This window comes from Rutidosis leptorrhynchoides, chromosome 7 (genome assembly GCF_046630445.1).
Source record: "Rutidosis leptorrhynchoides isolate AG116_Rl617_1_P2 chromosome 7, CSIRO_AGI_Rlap_v1, whole genome shotgun sequence".
Lineage (NCBI taxonomy): Eukaryota > Viridiplantae > Streptophyta > Magnoliopsida > Asterales > Asteraceae > Rutidosis > Rutidosis leptorrhynchoides.
In genome coordinates, this window is record NC_092339.1 from 335,005,001 (window position 1) to 335,030,547 (window position 25,547).

At 38.3% G+C, this 25,547-nt stretch overlaps 1 long non-coding RNA gene across 1 annotated transcript; it reads right to left on the reverse strand.

Moving 5' to 3' along the window:
• Positions 1-395: 395 nt before the first annotated feature.
• On the reverse strand, positions 396-10,944 carry LOC139858366 (uncharacterized). Its single transcript, XR_011762914.1, has 5 exons — positions 10,621-10,944; positions 9,184-9,231; positions 8,838-9,093; positions 1,169-1,258; positions 396-620 (listed from the first exon to the last, which is right to left on the reverse strand). It is a non-coding gene; the product is annotated as an uncharacterized lncRNA (long non-coding RNA).
• Positions 10,945-25,547: the final 14,603 nt, after the last annotated feature.

Sequence of the window (25,547 nt, forward strand, 5' to 3'; positions counted from 1 at the left end):
AATTAGTTTAGATATATGATACAATTATAATGAATAGACACTTTAATATTGATAACATTTGTACTTGAAGTAAATGTATTGAAACTATTAGGATTGTAAACGTTATTAATTAATACAATTACAATGTGATATCATAGTCAATTTCATCATGCACTTTCTCCATGATAGTAAAAAAAATGAATATAGTTAAAATAAAAAGAACTACATGTGAAACTTTATGGAAATTGTAATTGAACAACTTGAGCGATAAATAAAATGATGTCGCTGCAAGATAGAGATTTCAAACAATGATACGTGATGTAATATCCATTATGAGTTAATATTGAACTTGCTTAAATAAGATTTGGATATACATATTTTTTAAGACACATTCACATCAACATGATATTCATGATATTCAGATTTAAAGTTAGATAGTACGCAAGTTGTCCACAACAATAATATTAATATAAGTGTGGTGAATGTGTGCTTAGTTCCATACAATTATATGCCTTCAATTAAATCACATACTTGAAGCTTCCTCCTCAAACTGATCTCGAATCTGTAATTTATCAAGTTGCTTGGTAATGCCCTCTAAGTCACTTCAAAGCTTTTCAGCTTCAGCCATACCAATTGATACCCTATATGATACGTGATTCAGGTAATTAAAATATGTGACTGTATTTCAGGCTACTTGGGGATTTCGATATTTTATACGTACAGAGCAAGCCTTATACAATAATTTATAAGGAGTTACCGTATAACAAACATTATAAGCCTATAACTAAAAGTAGCTAGAAAATTCCTAAGCGTGATACAGGTTGGAGGTATGTGAAGAGGGTTGGCAACGTGGTATGCGCATCATTCACTTATCAATGGGTCTAAATTATATACACATTTTCAACCGGGTCAAAGGGGGTGAAACTGTATAACCCACCCACACTACTTTTAATGCATGGAACTCCTAATGCACATTATTCACTGACTAAGAAGAAAGTCAAATGTTTTGACAACTACAAGTAATGTATTACTAATCTGATAAAAGGTTGCAACACAACTATAAATTTGACGTGCTTTAACCCGACACTGTTATGGCCCGTTATGCAACCCGACCAACTGGCCCATCTTGCCACCTTTAGTAATTATGCATCTTAAAGATCAGGGAATTAACAAAAGTAAGTTAACATACCTGAAGAAAGAAAATTGTAGATAAAAGTGACTTCAGTAGAAAGAGTGCAATGGTCACTTAATTGGTCTTGGAATACACTCCTAAAACACACTAACCAAAGAAGATGATTATGAAGTTTAGACAAATGAAAAGTCATATAATTGCAGGTAAATTGATACTGTACTGAAGTTAGAGTTTCAAATCTGTAAAGAGTAAATACAATACATATATTAACATCTATCAACTATTGTAAAAGATATCACAAATTTAAAAGTTGAAAAAAGAGTTGAAATTCATTACAATCAAACCTCATTCCATAACACTTGTCCCTTCTTCTATTTTAAACTAATTACTTCTAATAGATAAGTTATTGAAGTGAATATTATATTTTATAATAATAATCAACACATAAGTTCACCTGAAATTAAAAAAAGAGAAGTGTGTGTTGATGATGGGCGGTACCCATCGGGCCTAGTAATTGGGCTTGGTCCATGGGTCGCTATTAAGTCTCCCTCCTAAACCCTAATTCCCTCTTATAAATAGAGGTGTCACCAATCAATTAGGGGACCCAATTTTACACACAATCTTCACTAGGGTTTTTACCTACCACTCTTGGTAGGGTTTTTCCCTTCGCCGCCAATCGGAGCGCCGTCCATCGGCCGGCGGTCAGCCCTTAGCCACCCTCCCGAGATCATCATCTCGGCTAGGGTTATCACGGTATCCGGACCGGAGGTTAACGCCGCTGAACTAATAAAACTCTCCTCTATTGCACTCAAGCGTATTTCTATCCTAGGCGAAAATATGCTTAATCAATTGGTGCTTTCATTGAGAGTTGACATATCTCACGTTCCTTCCCTCGCTCAGAACGGTTGTAAGTTTACTTTTTATTTCATTGCTTAAATCTGATGAGTACGTGCATATCTTGTGCTGTTTGTTAATTCATTAATGAATTTGATTATTTAAGTCAGGGCATTAAGGTTGGAATGGGTGTTGTTTAATATAAAACATGTATGTTGGTGTATCCCAATACACGTACAGTTCATATGCTTTGAAACACCGCAACCGCCACACACATAGATTTGCATGTTATATATATCTTTATGACTATATATATATATATATATATATATATATATATATATATATATATATATATATATATATATATATATATATATATATATATATATATATATATATATAAAGGAGCTAATGTTTAATCGAAATCCATCAACAATATTGAAGTCAGTTCCGCTCGGCTTATGCCTCTGGAGCTCGACGATCTCTAGCGAGTTTTTTGCCTGATAATTTGTTGACACGGAGTGAATGTTTATATACGATTAATAATTCACCGGAATTTTCGATCGGATCTCCAAGCGTACCCAAGTCCATTGGAACCAGAATGGGTAGCGGTGTTCTTGCCAATGATTTCATCAATCGGTTGAGTTTATTTGGCAATTATCATCGCAATATTTTCGCGGAACATACACACTAGAATCGAACCGATTGAAGGATTGTTTACAATGAAAAAAATTGAGTTGAATCCATTGTGGAGATCTGACCAGACGAAACTTTCAAACAAATATTGAATGTTTTGGGTTCAGATTTCAGGGCTTTATTTTCGCTGCCTAAATCTTGATATTTTTTGTTGCACTTAAAAATATCGGAAGTACATATATGACATGGATTCGTTTTGATAACGGGATTTGGCTAAATCTTTGCCATTTATTATTACTATGCATACAATATATATTTATATTATATTATTATGTGGATATTGATTGATATGAGATTCAGAATTATGAAAACGCAGGCAAACCCGTGTCGTTTACTTGTGGGTTTTGCAAAGAGTTGCAGATAAAAACTTACTGTTGTCACATATATGAATCATCATATGTAGTTAAAAAAAAAAAACAACAACATTGCTTAAGTCCACGACCACAGTTCATTGCAACACCCCATACAACGATTTGCATAAGCCTTTGTGGCTGATTTGCAGGGTCCTTCGCGGCTAAATTTCGCAGTTGATTCACATGTCCTAGCGGGTAATTTGCAGCACATTTCGTGGTTAATTTGTCGCAGCCCTTGCGGCTAATATATGCAAGTCTTGTGCATCCTTTGCGAGCATGTTTGGCTCTTTTCGCACTACTTTGCACGGCGCTTTGCGCGGTCCTTTGTGACGACGTTTGCATGATCCTTTGCACAACTCTTTGTGCGCTCATTTGCACGATCATTTGTGCAGCTTTTTGCACGCATGTATCATTTGTTTTACATATTAACAATATTAAACAATGACGTGCGGATACGCTCCAGCATAGATCATAGTGCTTACGGGCAGATCGCAACGCCCCCGGGCATATCATAACGCCTCCGGGAATATCGGAGTATCTCCAGCTGGCTTATTTTATTCCAAATATATGCCATGCATTATTTGTGATAAATATATCGATGTGTACTTCGAGCATTTAATTATTTGACCTTATTATTGTTAAGTAGTAACAGATGATCCATAATTTATATTATGGGGTCAAATGTATCTATCATCTCTCTTATAACTTTATCTTATAATGTTTATATATCGGCAAGGATATAAAGTAAACATGCAGCGTCCTTAACGGACGATTAGCTGTTGCTTTTGCGGGAGACTTTGCGATCCTTTGCAAGTCGTTTGCATCCCTTGCGCAGCCCGATATGTTCGATCCAAAGGGTACCATGCGGTGAATCTATGATTCCTTAATTAAAGATTTATATTTATCACTAAAGGTTTGTTAGATGAAAGATTATGATCTCTGGGCATAAATAATTCACAGAGGATCTTATATTGGAATACTATAATATAAGGAATCTAACGTCACTCTGGATAGCGTTTTTACTCGTTGTACAAGCATATTAGACCATTCGATTATACGGAGCCTTTGTTATAATGGTAGGCCGTACCATAACAATCCAACCAATTCAAATTGTATTTGTAATGGCTATCCTATAATTTACTAACGCCCGACCACAACCCTTTGTGCGGCCTTTCACGCAGCCTGACTGCAATTGCATAACCCGACTGTATCCCTTTGCGTGGCACATAGTACAGCCGTTTGCACAGCTCTTAAAGCATGTTTGCGCATGTCATTCATGCGGATTATTTTCACGTCTATGACGTGGTTTCATACCTTTCCTGGCCTTTGCGTAGAAAGGGAAGAATTAATTACTAACTTTTTGGTTGTTACGCACGTAAAAAGAAAATTAATTCTCTTGATTTACTTTCCCGTAGTCTCAGAAATACGTAACACGAAACAAATTTGTTTTGTTGTGAAGCCAGTGTTTTTGCACAATTTTTTGGTGTCATATCACCTTTTGCGTTACGTGCAGTTCATTTGCACACGCATTGCGTCATGTCGGCTCCGCGTAAGCCCATGGCTGCAGACTATTTGTGCTTTGCAATACATTGCGCCACAGCGGCTTCGTATAAGTCCATGGTCGCAAGATTATTTGCGCGTTGCGCAACACTTTGCATGTGTTGCGCGCACTTTTCCTTTGCACCATGGCAGCTTCGCATAAGTCCATGGTCGCAAGATTTTATGTGCGATGCGCAACGCTTTACATGTGTTGCGCGCACTTTTCCTTTGCACCATGGCGGCTTCGCATAAGTCCATGGTCGCAAGATTTTATGTGCGATGCGCAACGCTTTACATGTGTTGCGCGCACTTTTCCTTTGCACCATGGCGGCTTCGCATAAGTCCATGGTCGCAAGATTTTATGTGCGTTGCGCAACACTTTGCATGTGTTGCGCGCACTTTTCCTTTGCACCATGGCGGCTTCTCATAAGTCCATGGTCGCAAGATTTTATGTGCGATGCGCAACACTTTACATGTGTTGCGCGCACTTTTCCTTTGCACCATGGCGGCTCCGCGTAAGGCCATGGTTGCAGTTTATTTGTTTTGCATAGTTTCTTGTGGGCACTGTACCTTGTACATTTCCATACGATGGTAAATCGTAGAATTTTAATTCTTTTTCCACACACGTTCATCTCCCCTAAAGGTGGTGTCAACTTAATGTTGGATTTCAACATCACAAAATACTTTCGTAGTATTGAAATGAGGGCTAGCAGTGTGCTAGGTTAGTAGTGGGAAAGATGTGTTCCATCGTCATGTGCGCTCGTACAACTTATTTTTGGTGGCCAGTTTGCACAATATGTGTTCTTAGGAATATCTCCCCTTTGGGGGGAGCGTCATTATGCTACTATATAACACCGGGTCGCTCCCGTTTCATATTTCGTTGTGTCGTCGTTGACTATACTAGTTTGTCGGAACCGATGCACTTCATTACCTTCTTTATGATAAAGGCGTAGAATTATGACGCAAATATTTCGCAACACGCTTCAACAATACACGGTATCTTCCCATAATACCTTTACGCGTTGGGTGTCACTTATGGCATTAATCCCGCATGGTACCATTCGCGCTTCTCGCGACTCTATTATACATTGTACATGCTTAGATCAACTTACATTGCGCCTCGGTGGCTCCGCATAAGCCCACGGCTGCAATTTGTTCGTGCGAGTTGCAACACGCAACACATTGCACACTTTTCTTAGCGTCATGGCAGGTCCTCGTAAGTCCATAACCGCAGTTTCTGTGATCAGCGCACATTGCGCCATGGTGGCCTCGCATAAGCCCATGGTCGCAGTTTTACTTCGCGCACCTTGCATAGTTCTTTGAGCGGTTATTTGTGCAGGGTCTTTTGCACAACGCAATGCGCGGTCTTTTCTATGCCCCTTTTGCGCGCCCATTCGAGCACAGTTCTCTATGCAATGCTTTACGCAGTTCTTTTCTATTAGAATTTCTATGCGCGTTTCTGTATCACCCTTTTGAAGGTCGTATCAACTTAATGTTGGATTTCAACACCACTAAATACTTAGTATTGAAATGGGGGCTACCATGATATATGGCTTCAGCTGAGTGGGATTATTTGTTTCCTTTGGCGACGACCCTTAGCCGAAAACACTTTTACGCATTTTACATTGCGCTATGGCAGTTCCGTTTAAGCCTATAGCCGCAGTTTATTCATGCGACGTGCAACACGTTGCATATGTGTTGCACATTTAGCTTTGCGCCATGGCGGCTCTGCGTAAGCCCATGGCAACATTTCGTTGGTGCATTGCGCACGTTGCTTAAAACCATGGTGGCTTTGCATAATTCCATGGCTGCACATCATTTGGCATGCGACGACGTTATAGAGATGTAATAGAGCTAGTTGGACTTGATCACCCAACTTATTAGCTTATGTTCTTAACGACCACACGGTACACACCTTCTTCTTATGGATTTTCGCCTACTTCCTTGCCTACAATCATTTTCATGATTGGTTTTCGGGTTCTAACAGTATGATTAATTGTACGGGTTTCCCTGGTTCGTCACATGATTAAAATCATTCGACAGAACACAAACCGTTACGTAGATTATGAACTATTGAATTAATAGTTTAGTTACGTAAACCATCATCATCATTCATTCATTCGTGGTTAAGGTTAACAGGTCAGTCTCTTATGACGGTAACCTACAACCTTTACGGGGCCATCGATCAACGAACGTTATCAATGGTGGACTTAACATTTAACCACCCCATCGATATCATCATATCGATCTGGGTTATTCACGGTAGCCGGACCGGAGAGTTAAATTCTAAGATCCTTAAACCCCACATTACTCGCAATCCCGCTAGGATTGTACGGTTTACGAACGGAAGAGTGGAATTCTGTTGTCCTCAAAATTCTATTGTTCATGGCAAGATTAAACGCGTCGCAAATATAATAACTTTCAAATGCCAATAAATCTCTCGCACATATTTTATCAATAGTTTATTGTGCGGTTCCTGCCTACTTAAGGGGTGTCCTCTAGCCCCCGCGCGGCAGAAGCCTGTTTGGTTACAAGGCTAGAATATAACGGCAGGTGAAGGGAATTGGGTTTCCCCTAGCCAAGCGCCACGTAGACTAGAAAGCTGCCAAGTCGACTTAAAATACGAGCATTGGTTTGCTTGTGCACATTAAATTATCCTAAGTATTGGTTTACTTGGGGAAACTCTTAAGTATAAAAACATTGGTTTGTTTTTAGTTAGCATTGCCTTACCACGCAACTAAGTGCACCCCTAGTACGTGACAGAGCAAGTGATGCTGTAACTTATGAGTATAAACTTTTTTCGTGCTGACTCGCACACAGGCTTTTTGTTAAAATATTGGTTTATTTTACGCAGCGCCCGAAATTGTGCATAAGTTTTGGTTAACTTATGCACACATTGTGGGAATTGTCTTAATTCGCGATATCAGGCAATTACAATCACATGCATACACATGCATAAAAGTTCATGATTACGCTGCGTAAGCGCATGGTTACTTGATACCCCTCACAAATATGTGGTAAGGATGACTCAATATGACTCTGAGATCGGACTCCGCGAGTTTGAGATGCCTTGTATACAACTACGAGTTCTGATCAACTACTTGTTACATGATGTCACTTTAACATGGTCTTATTTATAGTTCCCCATGATATGTTTGCACATTTCATACCGAACTGGGGGGAATGATGGTATACTATCACTATCCCTTCAGTTTTGTTTTTGCTACGTCGCTACTTTGTGCATTGCGGATGGTAGTGGAAGTTAGCATGCTCACATCGCTGCATTGCGTTAAGCGCAATGATGCATCGCGAGTAGTTGTGGTTAACATGCATGGGCCACATTTGGTCGTATCACGCATGATTGCAATGCGCGGGGCTGTGTCGCGCATAGTTATGATGTGTTGGCCGTACTGTGCAGGGTTCCACCCTACGGATCCCCGCTCACCTCATGACTGCATGGCATGCGGAATTATTACATCGCGTCATCACATTACTATGTGGATTCGTTATGCATTTGACTTCGTAGTCGGTGCGGGTTATGTGATGAGTTATTTGCGGTGGCATATTTGTAACTTCGATATGACATTCATATGTCACACCGAACTTGGGGGACTTGATGATGGGCGGTACCCATCGGGCCTAGTAATTGGGCTTGGTCCATGGGTCGCTATTAAGTCTCCCTCCTAAACCCTAATTCCCTCTTATAAATAGAGGTGTCACCAATCAATTAGGGGACCCAATTTTACACACAATCTTCACTAGGGTTTTTACCTACCACTCTTGGTAGGGTTTTTCCCTTCGCCGCCAATCGGAGCGCCGTCCATCGGCCGGCGGTCAGCCCTTAGCCACCCTCCCGAGATCATCATCTCGGCTAGGGTTATCACGGTATCCGGACCGGAGGTTAACGCCGCTGAACTAATAAAACTCTCCTCTATTGCACTCAAGCGTATTTCTATCCTAGGCGAAAATATGCTTGATCATGTGTGGGTCAACCGAAGCCAATTTATATCGACTCTTTCTAAGAAATAACACGTTTAGGACGAAACACGTTTCGACCCTTTAGTTTTTTACCCAAACTTGCAGGTAAAATAATAGCAAGACGTACTCTGGAGCATGACTCTTTTTATGTAAATGTTCAAGAACTCTTGCTACACCATAAGAAAATTTAGCTCTTTGAGGCTAAATGGAAAAGGAGACCAGGGGCGTCTACTTCTATATTTTTTTTTTTAACTACGATAGCAAAAAAAAACCTACGAATCATGGAATTTGAAAACCAATTAAAAGGAAAAAAATGAACTTACGTTTTTGTTGTGCACCATGTAATACATCATACAAAGCACCCATGGGTGCAGACTGTTATAAATTCATTCGAGCTCGCTCAACCTCTTCTTCGATAGAATCATCTTTAGTCTTTACACCTAAAACACCAACCAAAGACTAATTTTGAAGGGGCAATATAAATAAAACACGTACTAATTAAAAGATTTTAATTAACTTATTGTCAGATAGGTAATGTAGAAAGACCGGATCCAATTGGTCGAATGATGATGTGATATCCTAAATATAAATTGTCATGTTAAATTTTCCAGTATCATTATACATCACATTAGTATTGAACATAATAGAGAAATATATAATTTTGCTTACATAAACGAAGAGAACATGGCACTTCACAATCTGAACTTAATCAATGTTCTACACATGACATGAATAACAAATGAGATCATATTTGTAGACATATAACGTGCAAATTAACATATCAGCAAAATGAATGAGACTAATGAGTACATACATTGTCAATGTACACCAATATGTGTGCTTAACAGGACACGTAACTCGCAAGCCCGACAATATGAGACTAAGAAAAACAACATCATTGAAAAGTATATAAACTTGAGATAAGGTAATCATGATTCATGTGACCTACTGTTGCTTTTTAAGGAATTAGACCAGCTCATTAAGCTTTCTTTTGGTGTAAAACTTCCTTTGAGTTTACATATATGATCAGTTAAATTGGAATATTGCTATGAATTGACTATGCTATGTAGTTGAGTAGTAATACGTCGAACGGGTCAAAAGTTCTGAAATGTATTTATAAGAATATACATCATTTCAATTCATTTTATAGTTAAATTTCATATGTTTTGAGCCGAGACAGGTCTTCATTTTGCTACAAAGAAAGATATTGTTGGTGTTGTTGGTTCACACTTTTTCATGTGCACTCGAACTCTGTATGATTATTTATGTAAATATTTAGTGTGTTATCCTTTTACTGTGTTATGTTATACATTGTTATTCAGGCTACTCACTATATAATTCATTAAAAGAAAATTATTTCTAAGGCTCTAAATCTCACGTATCCAAGGCATAAAAAAGTTCTCGGATATTGAGTACTAATGAAATTTCTAAACGTTCATTGGACGGGTAAAAAACGTAGACATAATCATAAAACTTTTAGTACCAGCTGAGAGATACTTTAAAAGACTGTCACTTCTCCATACCTAGCTTGAGTAGTACACAGTAAACTTGAGAAAAGGTATACCAACATGTGAGATAACAGTCTGCAAAGGTGGCAATTTTAACCCGTCACATAACCAAATCGTTTTGACCCATCACATAACCAACCCCATCCAATTTGCCACCTCTGCGGAACAGTCACTGACATTGAAACTTACATTTTTCCTTCCATGTAAGCATCAGTTCGTAAGATAATAATATAACATAACATTTTTGATAATAAAAAGAGTCAAATCATAATATGCAATATGGAGACATAATACTATCAAATGTAGACATAGAAGTTGAAAACTTTGTTAAGCAAATAAGCAATTCTGCTTGCAGGTTTCTAAATTTTAGTCATCAAATTGTCATTAGTTTTGTATACAGAGGGATTAAATTGAGAATAACAAAAAATAAAATAAAAAAAATGCCGATATTCATATATTTAGATACTCCATGTGGCCAAATTCACACGAAAGATGTATACAAAAAAAAAAAAACACAAAAAAAAAAATGTGTTGATATTGATAAAATAATAATCGTTGTCTACTACATAATAACATCATGTATAGTATTTGACTATACCTGAAATCGTTCTTTAATCGCGACAAGAGTTGATGGAATGTTCTAATCGAAGATAGATGATGAAAGGTTGCTATGGCGATCGTTTTTTTGGTTTTCCAGTCGTATGATCTTGATTTTGAATCATTCATAAGTGTGTTTTCCGGTGCAATCAATTGAGGCATTGGGTGTGTATGCGATGGGTCAGATTCTTTTCCGATTGAATCATTGAGTATTAGGGTTTGAAGGCCATGGGTTGTAGAGGTGCCGTAGGAGAAAAGAGGCTTCGGAAATCTGGGCGGAATAACGATTTGGGTTTCCTTCTACGTATTATGCCACCACGGATATTTTATTTGTTAATTATTGTTAATTGTGATTATGTTAGGGATCAACACGTCAGCATGCTTGATTAAGGTGAGATTATGGATTGACACGTCAGCATAAGCTTCGCGATTTATTATATGTAATAGATATAGATAGATAGGTAGATAATAGATAGATTTTTTTTACTTCAAAATAACGAAAATTATATAACTAAAACTCTTTTTAGTGAAAAATGAAAGAACTAAAAACATTGTTTAATGTAAAGAGCTATGGTCTAGACTAGACTATAAAATAGCCTAAAAGCTAACTGTTAACTACAGATGAGCCTAATTGGGACCAAAACAAACTAAACGACCCGAACAAACTTGGAAACAAACGATAAAAACGTGCATTAAAACAAAATATAACAAGTCGGAACCAAACCTACAAAACAACAACAATGAAACGAAAGCAAACTAAACTGCATTAGAGGTTGCTTTCCAACTTTTCGGGCCTGATTTAACAAATTTACCATTGACCTTTTCACGCTCGTGAATTAAAACAGAAGAAAATATGTTGGATGACCCGCTTACAACGAGCTTACCCGACGAATGAGACAACAAACTGGATTTCACTTAGTGTAGCCAAAGTTAGTATCCAACTAATACAAACAACACATATGTAAAATTGATTACACTAACAAGAGATAAACTAACGACAAGATTTTTTTTTTGAAAGGCAAACTAACGACAAGATAAGTGGACAAACATATGACAATGTAGAATAAGTTGATGCTTTAATATCAAATGTTAGTATTCAACTAATACAAATAACTCATGTAAAATTAATTACACTAACAAGAGATAAACTAACCACAAGATAAGTGGACAACATAAGACTTTTAGATATGGTTGCTAATGTATGTCCGATCAATGTTGATGAAATCACGTTGCGTGGAATAGCAAGTTTTCGTTTTCTTTATTTCAAGTGTTAAATTATATGACATGCTTTTCAATTTTCAGAGCAATCAAACGAGATAAAATGGAACTCTTTGGAAATGTAAAAAGTATTTTTTTTTCTTTTTAATTGAAGTTTTTTATATTTATATTTTGTTATTCCGTGTTGTTTTAAATTAAATCGTCTATCGTCTATTCCTCACACCTCTAAAACAGAAACTTAATGAATAGCTCCCAGATGATCGGGGCAACTCTAGCATTTTACTTCCTCACTCATAATTTTATTTTTCATTTTTTATTTACTAACCAATGACATTCAATAAACATGTCCAAAATAACTGTATTATCTTCATACTACTGCTACTCTACTCATCCTCTTTCAGCCATGTAGATCCTTTCCTTCCTTTTTAATTTTCTTCAACTAAACACATTTTGTTTTATAGACTTCCATCTGATCTCTCTATTTGCCCTAAAAGCGTTACTTTCCTTCTCCGTTCATTTTATGTTTTTACTCCCTCCGTCCCTATATTATTGTCCAGTATTCCATTTTGGGATGTCCCAAATTAATTGTCCACTTCCATAAATAGAAAGAAAAGAAGATATTTCATTGGTGGATCTAGAGAGAGAAGATATTTCATTGGTGGAGAAATAAAGTTAGTGAAATTTTCTAAAACTGTGTGTTTTTTGTCTGGTGACAATAAATATGGGACGGAGGGAGTATTTAAGTTTGTTTTCTTTTTTGTTTGGCTAAAATAACGCTAAAATTAAAACAAACAAAATATTTTCATCAGAAGATGAAGGCGAACAAAGATACATCCGTAAACATAATCATTACAAGGCTCGGAGGCAATACACAACCCTATACTAAACAACGAGCACAAGCTAACTAAACCCGAACCTTGAAGTACCGAGTCATTGATACAACCTCGAAAACAACTAAACCAATCGAATAATAACTAAACTCTAAAAACTGAATTAATCTAAACAATAAGCAACAACATAACAAAACAACTCAAATAATATTTGAATTTCTGTTTAAGTGGTAAAAGTGATAAATATACTAGTAAATTTAAGACCATCATTAACCGTGACTGTGAGTTAAAGGTAAGTGATGTACTTTTTGGTGATGTGACAAAGTCAAGAAGTGAAGTTTTTTTTTTAAGGGGAATGTCAAATTTAAGTGTTAAATTTGTGGTGGGTGATGTGATAAAATATTATTGGTTGTTGAGTATAAAATATATTAATTAATAATATATAAAAATTAATGATGAAATCTGATTGGTCTAAAAAATTTTGACGTTTGTCTTTTTTTCCGTCAAATTGGTGACTAACGCTCCGAAAGCGTCACGGGTGACATCCCGTTACAGACATCAGGGATGTCAGAGAGGTGCCAAGTGAAATGGCACATAGATATAAAGGGCTTTAGTTTTGTGGGGTGCTGCCCCATTAATGGTGGTCTATGACCACACATAAAGTAGTTGCGCACGTGTCACGAACGCCCCAAATACGCGTGCAAGGAGTGTTAGAGGTGCGTTCATCGGCCAAAAACAAGCTCAACGGAGACAATATGAGACTCACTCTCATTTTTCCAATCTTTAAAACTACTCTTTTCATAAAATATTCACAACTTTATCATATCTCCAAAAACATTCATAAACCCTAAGAATCAATAGGCCCTACATGTGTCTCATTTCATGAACAATGTAATTATAGATATGCTTAAAGATATTCACAAACCCTTTATGTTTTTATTGAATCAATCGGCCCTACATGTGTCTCGTGAGCTTGTTAGATCTCGAGATATAAAGCTAGAACTCGGGACTGTTTATTAAACGAGTTTCAAAATAAGTTCAATTTAGGGCTCGAGCTCATTTATGTTTGACTCGAATCGAGTTTTTAACGAGTCGAACTTGAATACGTCACGAATAACTCACTCATTTACACTCCTATTGACACTTCTATAATGGTATAGAGGAGTAATTATTTACAAAGTATTTTTTAAACTAGCTGCAGTTTCTTCAAAATGGATGGATACTGGAGCTACATATTATCTTTTGGAAGGACTAAACTTGAAAGTGTTTATAGATTAGGACCGATGCGTTGCCTACTAATACTAGTCAACTACCAAATCCAATCCAATTAAACCCTAATTTCTCGTTCAATCCCCGTCTTCGGATCCCTAGTTCCTATTAATGGCATATTCGACTAATAAACCCTAATTTTATCGATTGCTGAAGAATTCTATCAGCACCTTCAGCTATCCACGGCCCTAAATTGTCAGTCATCCGTTTTTTATTCTACAGGTATATATTGACTTCTTTGGCAAAAGTAAATGTGATAGGTTTATAATTTGTTTCAATGTTGTATTTTCAATTTATCAGGGAACGCAAGTCATTTTGATTGCTTTAATAATATTTGATATTCAAATTTGTTGTTTACAGATTGCAGATATGATTTATGATGACTTATTAAGGTTCATATACGGAAGAACATGCAAAAGCTTTGACTCAAATGACAAAATTTGGTTCATAAACTTTAATCAGAACATGGCCATTAACAGGGGCTTCAGGAACACATAACATTTTAATTCAAGTTATATGTATATGTTGTTTAGAAGGGATTATTTTGGATATGCTAAAACCATAAACTGTGGCCCTTTTGATTTGCGTCTAATACATCGATGCAAACTATGTTACAATCTTAAAGGAACAAGGATTAGTTTTATGGTCCTCGGGCAGCTTCAATGCATATCATGGTACGTGGAACACTTGTGAGACGGATGCTCACAAATAAATGTGTTGCATCCGTGTCACGTGTGTTTTACTTACCCGTGATGTGCATTGAGATGTCCGAGGATTATAATACGTTTGTGTTTCTTTGTTTGTATGAGAATTGTGCAGTCAGAATTTTTGGTTTTGGCATTTCCCCAATAATCCCTACTTTTCTCGTTCCTTTGTTTGAGAATTATTTTGAAACAAAGATTTTTGGCTATGCCAAAATAATTCCTGCAACACCATATGTAATTGAAAAGGGTTTCATATATGGAATGTATTATTCAATTGTACTACTTTGCTGTTTTGGTTGTTAATCTAACACTTTTGCACCATGACTACTTATCAGTAAATTAATTTTAAGTTTGATGAGCCAATCACATAAGTACGGTTCTAAAACATTGTTGGATATCACGTTTTCAAATATGAGCAAATCTTAGGATACCCTAGTTCTTCACACATGAGTATCCTCTGTTTCGCATTTTCATTATCTAAGTTACTAAACATCGTGAACAGATTTAATCAACCATGACCAATAACCAGTGTGATACAAATTGAATAATAAATGAAATAAAAGAGACATCTCTGAATTAAAATACAGCCACATGTAGAACATTACAATTCTCCTAAACTACTTTTTCTTTTCTTTTTAACATCAGTTTGGATCACTGATGAACTTGTTGAATTATCAACTGCCTATCATTTAATCAAATGAGCATTTGAGTTGATACCATGATTCGAAAGCAAGCTCTTTCGATACATTCTAATATTGGCTTGACATTCATCTTCCCGATAAATGTCTTTTCGATAGCCAGTTTTCAGACTATACACATACATACGCTTCCCCTGTTCGCATGTCAATAGTATGTCACCTTCGTTGTTCCAACAACCCAAAACCCGTACTGGCAAACCAGGTGCTTGATCTAATCGAAGATGCATCACCCATTCATTATTCTTTAGTATCCACACCTCAATGCTATAATTTGCAACATTATTATACACATAACCTAGTTCGTCGTTTAGATCAACCAACTGATCATTAATCCAACCGTCTTCTTTGAATTTCGGAGGATCAATTAACACAAATTCCTCCCTTTTTAAATCAAATCGTACTACCTTTCTCCCTTCAGTAATTGGTGGTGTACAATGAAAATCAAAACAATTATCTAACCAATACAAATATCCATGAGCATATATACCCTCACCAGTTATAAGATACGATTTGACTTCTGATATCTCTTTCCATGACCTTGAGCCAGAACCCAAGACATGAACCATGGTGCGTTGTTTCTCCCTAGCCACATCAAAACCGACACATATTACCTTGAAACTATTGGTATAACTATAACTATCAAAACCGATCCCTGCCGAACACAACAACCAACTCTTAATGGTTGGCAACTCATAAACTTTTTTATTAATGGGATCAATCACAGCCAAACCGATCTCATGATTGTGGCGATCACTAGATTTATTGACTAGAATCAGCCCATGACAAGAACCTAGGATCATGTCTTCTGATGTTCTGAAATCGCACGAATCCTTTTGACAGAACTCGAAAACGGGGTCATTTGTAACTGTTGGAGTATGGAGAATTTTAAACAAAGTAGGAAAAAGCGCCACAAAAGGTGAGTTAAGGTGTTGCACGGATTTTGCAGATTTCGGTAAGCGTGAAACAGTGAAATGCGGCGCATCACTCTAAGGATGCGGCGCATCCATGCAGCAAAATAGTCCGAAGGTTTTAGATGCGGAGCATTGAGCTGAAATGGCGCATCAAAGGGGTCAGATGCGGCGCATCCAGATCCAGATGCGGCTCATCTGGAGCTGGTACTTGAATCTGAAACGTGGAAAACTATAGGGATGCGGCGCATCTCTTTCAGATGCGGCGCATCGCCTCTCTGTCAGCAATTTGGCAAGTTGCAACCTTTACATCCGAGCATGCTTTGGCCTCCTTTCACTTTAGGTGCAAAGTTGATCACTTTACACCTAAAATTAGGGATGTGATCATGCCAATACAAGGTGGAAAGCATGGCTAGTTGGTTTATCTTTTATGATTGCTAGCACACTTGAAGATCAAGTTGAAGTTTCATGGTGTTCTTGTTTTCTCTATATATAGAACTCATTGTATGCAATTGTAACACACCACTCTCAAATATTCAGTAAATAAACGATCTCTAGTTGGTCCGTGGACTAAAGCAATCACAACGATTGCATATAACCACGTTATATCTTGTGTTGTTCTTACATTTCTTGCATTTTAATCTTTCGTTCATTAAGTGGGTTGAGTGATCTTGATAGTATCACTACTCGGCTAGTAGTCTTGTAGAATTAACGCTTTCATTAAGTGGGTTGAGTGATCTTGATAGAATTACTAGCGTTGTTTGGGTCCTAATATCCTAACAACTGGTATCAGAGCACAAGGTTTCGTTAAAGGGACGATGGCGGAAGACGAAAAGTTTAGAATCGACCGATTCGATGGGAGAGACTTTGGCTTTTGGAAGATGCAAATTGAAGATTACTTGTATCAAAAGAAGCTACACCAACCCTTGTTAGAGACCAAGCCCGAAAGCATGGACGATGCCGATTGGACGCTTTTGGATCGTCAAGCTTTGGGTGCTATTCGTCTTTCACTTGCTAAGAACGTTGCATACAACGTTGTGAATGAGAAGACGACGTTTGCTTGCTTGAAAGCACTCTCTAACATGTATGAGAAACCTACAGCTGCAAATAATGTATTTCTCATGCGTCAGTTGTTCAATACTAAGATGAAGGAAGGTACGAGTGCAACAGATCATATCAATGAATTTAATAATATCGTTTCAAGGCTTGAATCGGTAGAGAGTAAGTTTGATGATGAACTAAAAGAACTTATCTTGCTTTCATCATTACCGGAAAGTTGGTCGGGTATGGTTACCGCGGTTAGTAGCTCTACGGGAACTACTAAGCTAGCGTTTGAAGCTATAAGAGATTTGATTCTTGGTGAAAATACTCGTAGGAGAAACTCGGGAGAATCAACGTCCGGTTCTTTGTTAAGTACCGACAACCGGGGTAGGAAATTTGAACGCGGTGAGAAGAAGGGTAGGAAGAAGTCTAAGAAGAGGAATTCATCGAAAGATAGAAGTGAAGTTACTTGTTGGGGTTGCAATCAAAAAGGGCACTTTCAAAGGAATTGCAAAAATGGTTCCGCGAAAGGTGTAAACTTGGCCGAAGGGGAAAGTGATGATGCACTTTTGTGTAGTGTTGAAAATTCTATGGAGTCTTGGATTTTGGATTCGGGAGCTTCGTTTCATGCTACTCATGTCAAAAGCATGATGAAGAATTTTCGTTCATATCAAGGCAAGGTGAGATTGGCGGACAACAAGCAACTCAACATAGAGGGCATTGGAGATGTTGTTTTGAAGACTACTCTTTGTTCTAATTGGACTTTGAAGAACGTAAGGTACATTCCTAAATTGAAAAGGAAACTTATTTCGGTTGGTCAATTAGATGATGAAGGTAACACGGTTACTTTTGAAAACTGCCAATGGAAGGTGGTTAAGGGTAGTTGTATAGTGGCTCGTGGACATAAAAGGGGAACTCTTTATATGGTTGAAGTGCTTGATGAAGACACGGTGGTTGCTACGATTAATGTTGAGTCCGAATCAACTCTATGGCAATGAAGACTCGGGCATATGAGTGAGAAGGGTATGAAGATGCTTGTTTCGAGTGGGAGGATTCCTGATTTGAAGAAAGTAGAACTTGGGTTTTGCGAACCATGTGTATATGGGAAGCAAAAGAAGGTGACTTTTGGGAAATCGGGGAATGCACCTAAGTTGGGGAAATTGGAGCTCGTTCATACGGATGTGTTTGGTCCAACCAATGTAGAATCACATGGAGGTTCTCGCTATTATGTCACCTTCATTGACGACTCCACTCGAAAGGTATGGGTTTATTTTCTTAAAGCTAAATCCGATGTGTTTAATACTTTTGTGAAGTGGAAAGCTATGGTAGAAAATGAGACTAACTTGAAGGTTAAGTGCTTGAAGTCGGAAAATGGAGGAGAATATGGTAGTCTTGAGTTTAAAGACCATTGTGCAAAGCTCGGTATTAGAATGTTGAAAACGGTATCTGAGACACCGCAACACAATGGGGTCGCCGAACGTATGAATCGTACGTTAAATGAAAGGGCTAAGAGTATGAGACTACATGCCGGTTTGCCTAAGATGTTTTGGGCAGATGCGGTTAATACGGCGGCTTATTTGATAAATAGGGGACCCTCAACACCGTTGGGTTTCCGAATTCCCGAGGAAGAATGACAAGGTAAGAAGGTGAGTTATGGTCACCTTAGGATCTTTAGGTGTAATGCATATGTGAAGACCAAAGATGCGGATAAAGACAAGCTTGAAGCTAAGTCAAAGAAGTGTATTTTCATAGGCTACAGGTCGGATGAAATGGGTTATCGTTGTTGGGACAACGAAGCTAGAAAAGTAAGTCGTTCGCGAGATGTTACTTTTGATGAAGATTCGGTCTATGGCAAACCATAAACGGGGAGTCCTAAACCGAGTCAAGTTACTTTTGACGATGTTTCTATTGATGATCTTGCAGGTTCTAGTGGGAGTTTGGGAAACAATGAATTGCCGAATGACGGTGAGGCATCGGAAAATGCTAATGATGGGAATGATTCGGAAAGCGGTGATGATTCCGAACATAGTGCGAGTTCTAGTGATGAGGAGGACACAAAAGAAACCGGTCCAGCCATTCCGGTTACTCCTATACCAAGACGCTCGACTAGAGTGCCCAAACCTAATCCTAGGTATTCTCCATCAGTAAACTACTTGCTCTATACCGAGAATGGTGAACCCGAAAGTTACTTTGAGGCAAGGAAGACAAAAGAATCCATACAATGGGAGCTTACCCTGAAAGAAGAGATGGGATCACTTGAGAAGAACAAGACTTGGTCACTAGTGAAGTTACCTCATGATAAAAGGGCATTGCAAAGCAAATAGGTGTATAGAATCAAGAATGAGTTAGATGGCAAGAGAAGGTACAAGGCTCGTTTGGTAGTCAAAGGCTTTCAACAAAAGGAAGGGGTTGACTACAAAGAGATATTTTCACCGGTAGTTAAAATGACTACTATCCGTTTGGTACTTTCTATGGTTATATCCGAAGACTTACATCTTGAGCAACTAGATGTAAAAACTGCATTCTTACATGGTGATCTTGTTGAAGAGATCTACATGAGGCAACCCGAGGGCATTGAGGTAAAGGGTAAAGAGAAGTGGGTTTGTAAGCTAAAGAAAAGTTTGTATGGATTGAAGCAAGCACCTCGGCAATGGTACTTGAAGTTTGACGAGTTTATGAAGAAGATTGGTTTCTTAAGATGTGAAGCGGATCACTGTTGCTACTTGAAGAAATTCAAGTCTTCTTACATAATCTTATTGTCGTATGTTGATGACATGTTGCTTGCAGGTTCTAACATGTCTGAAATTAACAAGTTGAAGGGATTACTTTCTCGAGAATTCGAGATGAAGGATCTTGGTGGTGCTAAGCAAATACTTGGCATGAGTATTGTGCGTGATCATGTGAAGGGTACTCTATACTTGTCTCAATCCAAATATATTGAGAAAGTAGTAGAGAGGTTCAACATGGAAGATTCAAAGGCTCGTTCTATGCCTTTGGGAAGCAGCTTAAAGTTATCGAAAAGTCAATCACCAAAGACGGTAAAAGATAAAATTGATATGGAAAAGGTTCCATATGCATCGGCCGTGGGTAGTATTATGTATGCCATGGTTTGTACAAGACCCGATATTGCTCAAGCAGTGGGAGTTGTAAGTCGTTATATGTCTAATCCAGGGAAAGAGCATTGGGAAGCGGTCAAATGGTTGCTTCGTTATTTGAAAGGTACTTCTAATATGGGATTGTGTTTCTCTAAAAACAATCTCATACTTAGAGGTTATGCGGATGCTAATTTGGGTGGATGTGATGATTCGGGGAAAAGCACTACGGGTTATGTTTTCACAATGGGGAAGACGGCGATTAGTTGGTTATCTCGATTGCAAAAGAGTGTCGCTTTGTCAACCACCGAAGCCGAATACATGGCTATTGCGGAAGCTTCTAAAGAGCTAGTGTGGTTGAAGAACTTCTTAGGCGAGTTGGGTAGAAGATAAGACTATTGCGTCTTGTATTATGATAATCAAAGTGCGGTTCATCTTGGGAAGAATCCGGTGTTTCATAGTCGTACGAAACACATCAAGATAAGGTATCATTTTATTCGACAACATATAAATGATGGCACTTTATTCTTGGAGAAAATCCTTGGTACGAAGAATCCTGCGGGTATGTTTACTAAGGTGGTTACAATGGAGAAATTGAGGTTTTGCATTACCTCAATTGGTCTTCTCACGAATTGATGAGAGAAGACCCCAGCTAGAGATGTTAATGGGGTTACAAGTTTAACAAGTAGTAATGAAGACCTTTTATCGAAAGTATACTCATCCGAAGTATGTGTTGAGCGTGCGTGTTCCAAATGGTATTTGGCGGTAATCAAAGGTGGTTTAATGTCCTTGGTTAAATCATTGATATGATTGGAGTTTTGGTCAAAGTCTCCAAGTGGGAGATTTGTTGGAGTATGGAGAATTTTAAACAAAGTAGGAAAAAGCGCCACAAAAGGTGAGTTAAGGTGTTCTTTTATGATTGCTAGCACACTTGAAGATCAACTTGAAGTTTCATGGTGTTCTTGTTTTCTATATATATAGAACTCATTGTATGCAATTGTAACACACCACTCTCAAATATTCAGTAAATAAACGATCTCTAGTTGGTCCGTGGACTAAAGCAATCACAACGATTGCATATAACCACGTTATATCTTGTGTCGTTCTTACATTTCTTGCATTTTAATCTTTCGTTCATTAAGCGGGTTGAGTGATCTTGATAGTATCACTACTCGGCTAGTAGTCTTGTAGAATTACTAGCGTTGTTTGGGTCCTAATATCCTAACAACTGGTATCAGAGCACAAGGTTTCGTTAAAGGGACCATGGCGGAAGACGGAAAGTTTAGAATCGACCGATTCGATGGGAGAGACTTTGGCTTTTGGAAGATGCAAATTGAAGATTACTTGTATCAAAAGAAGCTACACCAACCTTGTTAGAGACCAAGCCCGAAAGCATGGATGATGCCGATTGAACGCTTTTGGATCGTCAAGATTTGGGTGCTATTCGTCTTTCACTTGCTAAGAACGTTGCATACAACGTTGTGAATGAGAAGACGACGTTTGCTTGCTTGAAAGAACTCTCTAACATGTATGAGAAACCTACAGCTGCAAATAAGATATTTCTCAGGCGTCAGTTGTTCAATACTAAGATGAAGGAAGGTACGAGTGCAACGGATCATATCAATGAATTTAATAATATCGTTTCAAGGCTTGAATCGGTAGAGGTTAAGTTTGATGATGAACTAAAAGAACTTATCTTGCTTTCATCATTACCGGAAAGTTGGTCGGGTACGGTTACCGCGGTTAGTAGCTCTACGGGAACTACTAAGCTAGCGTTTGAAGCTATAAGGGATTTGATTCTTGGTGAAAATACTCGTAGGAGAAACTCGGGAGAATCAACGTCCGGTTCTTTGTTAAGTACCGACAACCGGGGTAGGAAATTTGAACGCGGTGAGAAGAAGGGTAGGAAGAAGTCTAAGAAGAGGAATTCATCGAAAGATAGAAGTGAAGTTACTTGTTGGGGTTGCAATAAAAAAGGGCACTTTCAAAGGAATTGCAAAAATGGTTCCGCGAAAGGTGTAAACTTGGCCGAAGGGGAAAGTGATGATGCACTTTTGTGTAGTGTTGAAAATTCTATGGAGTCTTGGATTTTGGATTCGGGAGCTTCATTTCATGCTACTCATGCCAAAAGCATGATGAAAAATTTTCGTTCATATCAAGGCAAGGTGAGATTGGCGAACAACAAGCAACTCAACATAGAGGGCATTGGAGATGTTGTTTTGAAGACTACTCTTTGTTCTAATTGGACTTTGAAGAACGTAAGGTATATTCCTAAATTGAAAAGGAAACTTATTTCGGTTGGTCAATTAGATGATGAAGGTAACGCGGTTACTTTTGAAAACTGCCAATGGAAGGTGGTTAAGGGTAGTTGTATAGTGGCTCGTGGACATAAAAGGGGAACTCTTTATATGGTTGAAGTGCTTGATGAAGACACGGTGGTTGCTACGATTAATGTTGAGTCCGAATCAACTCTATGGCACCGAAGACTCGGGCATATGAGTGAGAAGGGTATGAAGATGCTTGTTTCGAGTGGGAGGATTCCTGATTTGAAGAAAGTAGAACTTGGGTTTTGCGAACCATGTGTATATGGGAAGCAAAAGAAGGTGACTTTTGGGAAATCGGGGAATGCACCTAAGTTGGAGAAATTGGAGCTCGTTCATACGGATGTGTTTAGTCCAACCAATGTAGAATCACATGGAGGTTCTCGCTATTATGTCACCTTCATTGACTACTCCACTCGAAAGGTATGGGTTTATTTTCTTAAAGCTAAATCTGATGTGTTTAATACTTTTGTGAAGTGGAAAGCTATGGTAGAAAATGAGACTAACTTGAAGGTTAAGTGCTTGAAGTCGGATAATGGAGGAGAATATGGTAGTCTTGAGTTTAAAGACCATTGTGCAAAGCTCGGTATTAGAATGTTGAAAATGGTACCGGAGACACCGCAACACAATGGGGTCGCCGAACGTATGAATAGTACGTTAAATGAAAGGGCTAAGAGTATGAGACTACATGCCGGTTTGCCTAAGATGTTTTGGGCAGATGCGGTTAATACGGCGGCTTATTTGATAAATAGGGGACCCTCAACACCGTTGGGTTTCCGAATTCCCGAGGAAGAATGACAAGGTAAGAAGGTGAGTTATGGTCACCTTAGGATCTTTGGGTGTAATGCATATGTGAAGACCAAAGATGCGGATAAAGACAAGCTTGAAGCTAAGTCAAAGAAGTGTATTTTCATAGGCTACGGGTCAGATGAAAGGGGTTATCGTTGTTGGGACAACGAAGCTAGAAAAGTAATTCGTTCGCGAGATGTTACTTTTGATGAAGATTCGGTCTATGGTAAAACGGAAACGGGGAGTCCTAAACCGAGTCAAGTTACTTTTGACGATGTTTCTATTGATGATCTTGCAGGTTCTAGTGGGAGTTTGGGAAACAATAAATTGCCAAATGACGGTGAGGCATCGGAAAATGCTAATGATGGGAATGATTCGGAAAGCGGTGATGATTCCGAACATAGTGCGAGTTCTAGTGATGAGGAGGACACAAAAGAAACCGGTCCAGCCATTCCAGTTACTCCTATACCAAGACACTCGACTAGAGTGCCCAAACCTAATCCTAGGTATTCTCCATCAGCAAACTACTTGCTCTATACCGAGAATGGTGAACCCGAAAGTTACTTTGAGGCAAGGAAGACAAAAGAATCCATACAATGGGAGCTTGCCCTGAAAGAAGAGATGGGATCACTTGAGAAGAACAAGACTTGGTCACTAGTGAAGTTACCTCATGATAAAAGGGCATTGCAAAGCAAATAGGTGTATAGAATCAAGAATGAGTTAGATGGCAAGAGAAGGTACAAGGCTCGTTTGGTAGTCAAAGGCTTTCAACAAAAGGAAGGGGTTGACTACAAAGAGATATTTTCACCAGTAGTTAAAATGACTACTATCCGTTTGGTACTTTCTATGGTTGCATCCGAAGACTTACATCTTGAGCAACTAGATGTAAAAACTGCATTCTTACATGGTGATCTTGTTGAAGAGATCTACATGAGGCAACCCGGGGGCTTTGAGGTAAAGGGTAAAGAGAAGTGGGTTTGTAAGCTAAAGAAAAGTTTGTATGGATTGAAGCAAGCACCTCGGCAATGGTACTTGAAGTTTGACAAGTTTATGAAGAAGATTTATTTCTTAAGATGTGAAGCAGATCACTGTTGCTACTTGAAGAAATTCGAGTCTTCTTACATAATCTTATTGTTGTATGTTGATGACATGTTGCTTGCAGGTTCTAACATGTCCGAAATTAACAAGTTGAAGGGATTACTTTCCCGAGAATTCGAGATGAAGGATCTTGGTGGTGCTAAGCAAATATTTGGCATGAGTATTGTGCGTGATCATGTGAAGGGTACTCTATACTTGTCTCAATCCAAATATATTGAGAAAGTAGTAGAGAGGTTCAACATGGAAGATTCAAAGGCTCGTTCTATGCCTTTGGGAAGCACCTTAAAGTTATCGAAAAGTCAATCACCAAAGACGGTAAAAGATAAAATTGATATGGAAAAGGTTCCATATGCATCGGTCGTGGGTAGTATTATGTATGCCATGGTTTGTACAAGACCCGATATTGCTCAAACAGTGGGAGTTGTAAGTCGTTATATGTCTAATCCGGGGAAAGAGCATTGGGAAGCGGTCAAATGGTTGCTTCGTTATTTGAAAGGTACTTTTAATATGAGATTGTGTTTCTCTAAAAACAATCTCATACTTAGAGGTTATGCGGATGCTAATTTGGGTGGATGTGATGATTCGGGGAAAAGCACTACGGGTTATGTTTTCACAATGGGGAAGACGGCGATTAGTTGGTTATCTCGATTGCAAAAGAGTGTCGCTTTGTCAACCACCGAAGCCGAATACATGGCTATTGCGGAAGCTTCTAAAGAGCTAGTGTGGTTGAAGAACTTCTTAGGCGAGTTGGGTAGAAGATAAGACTATTGCGTCTTGTATTGTGATAATCAAAGTGTGGTTCATCTTGGGAAGAATCCGGTGTTTCATAGTCGTACGAAACACATCAAGATAAGGTGTCATTTTATTCGACAACATATAAATGATGGTACTTTATTCTTGGAGAAAATCCTTGGTACGAAGAATCCCGCCGATATGTTTACTAAGGTGGTTACAACGGAG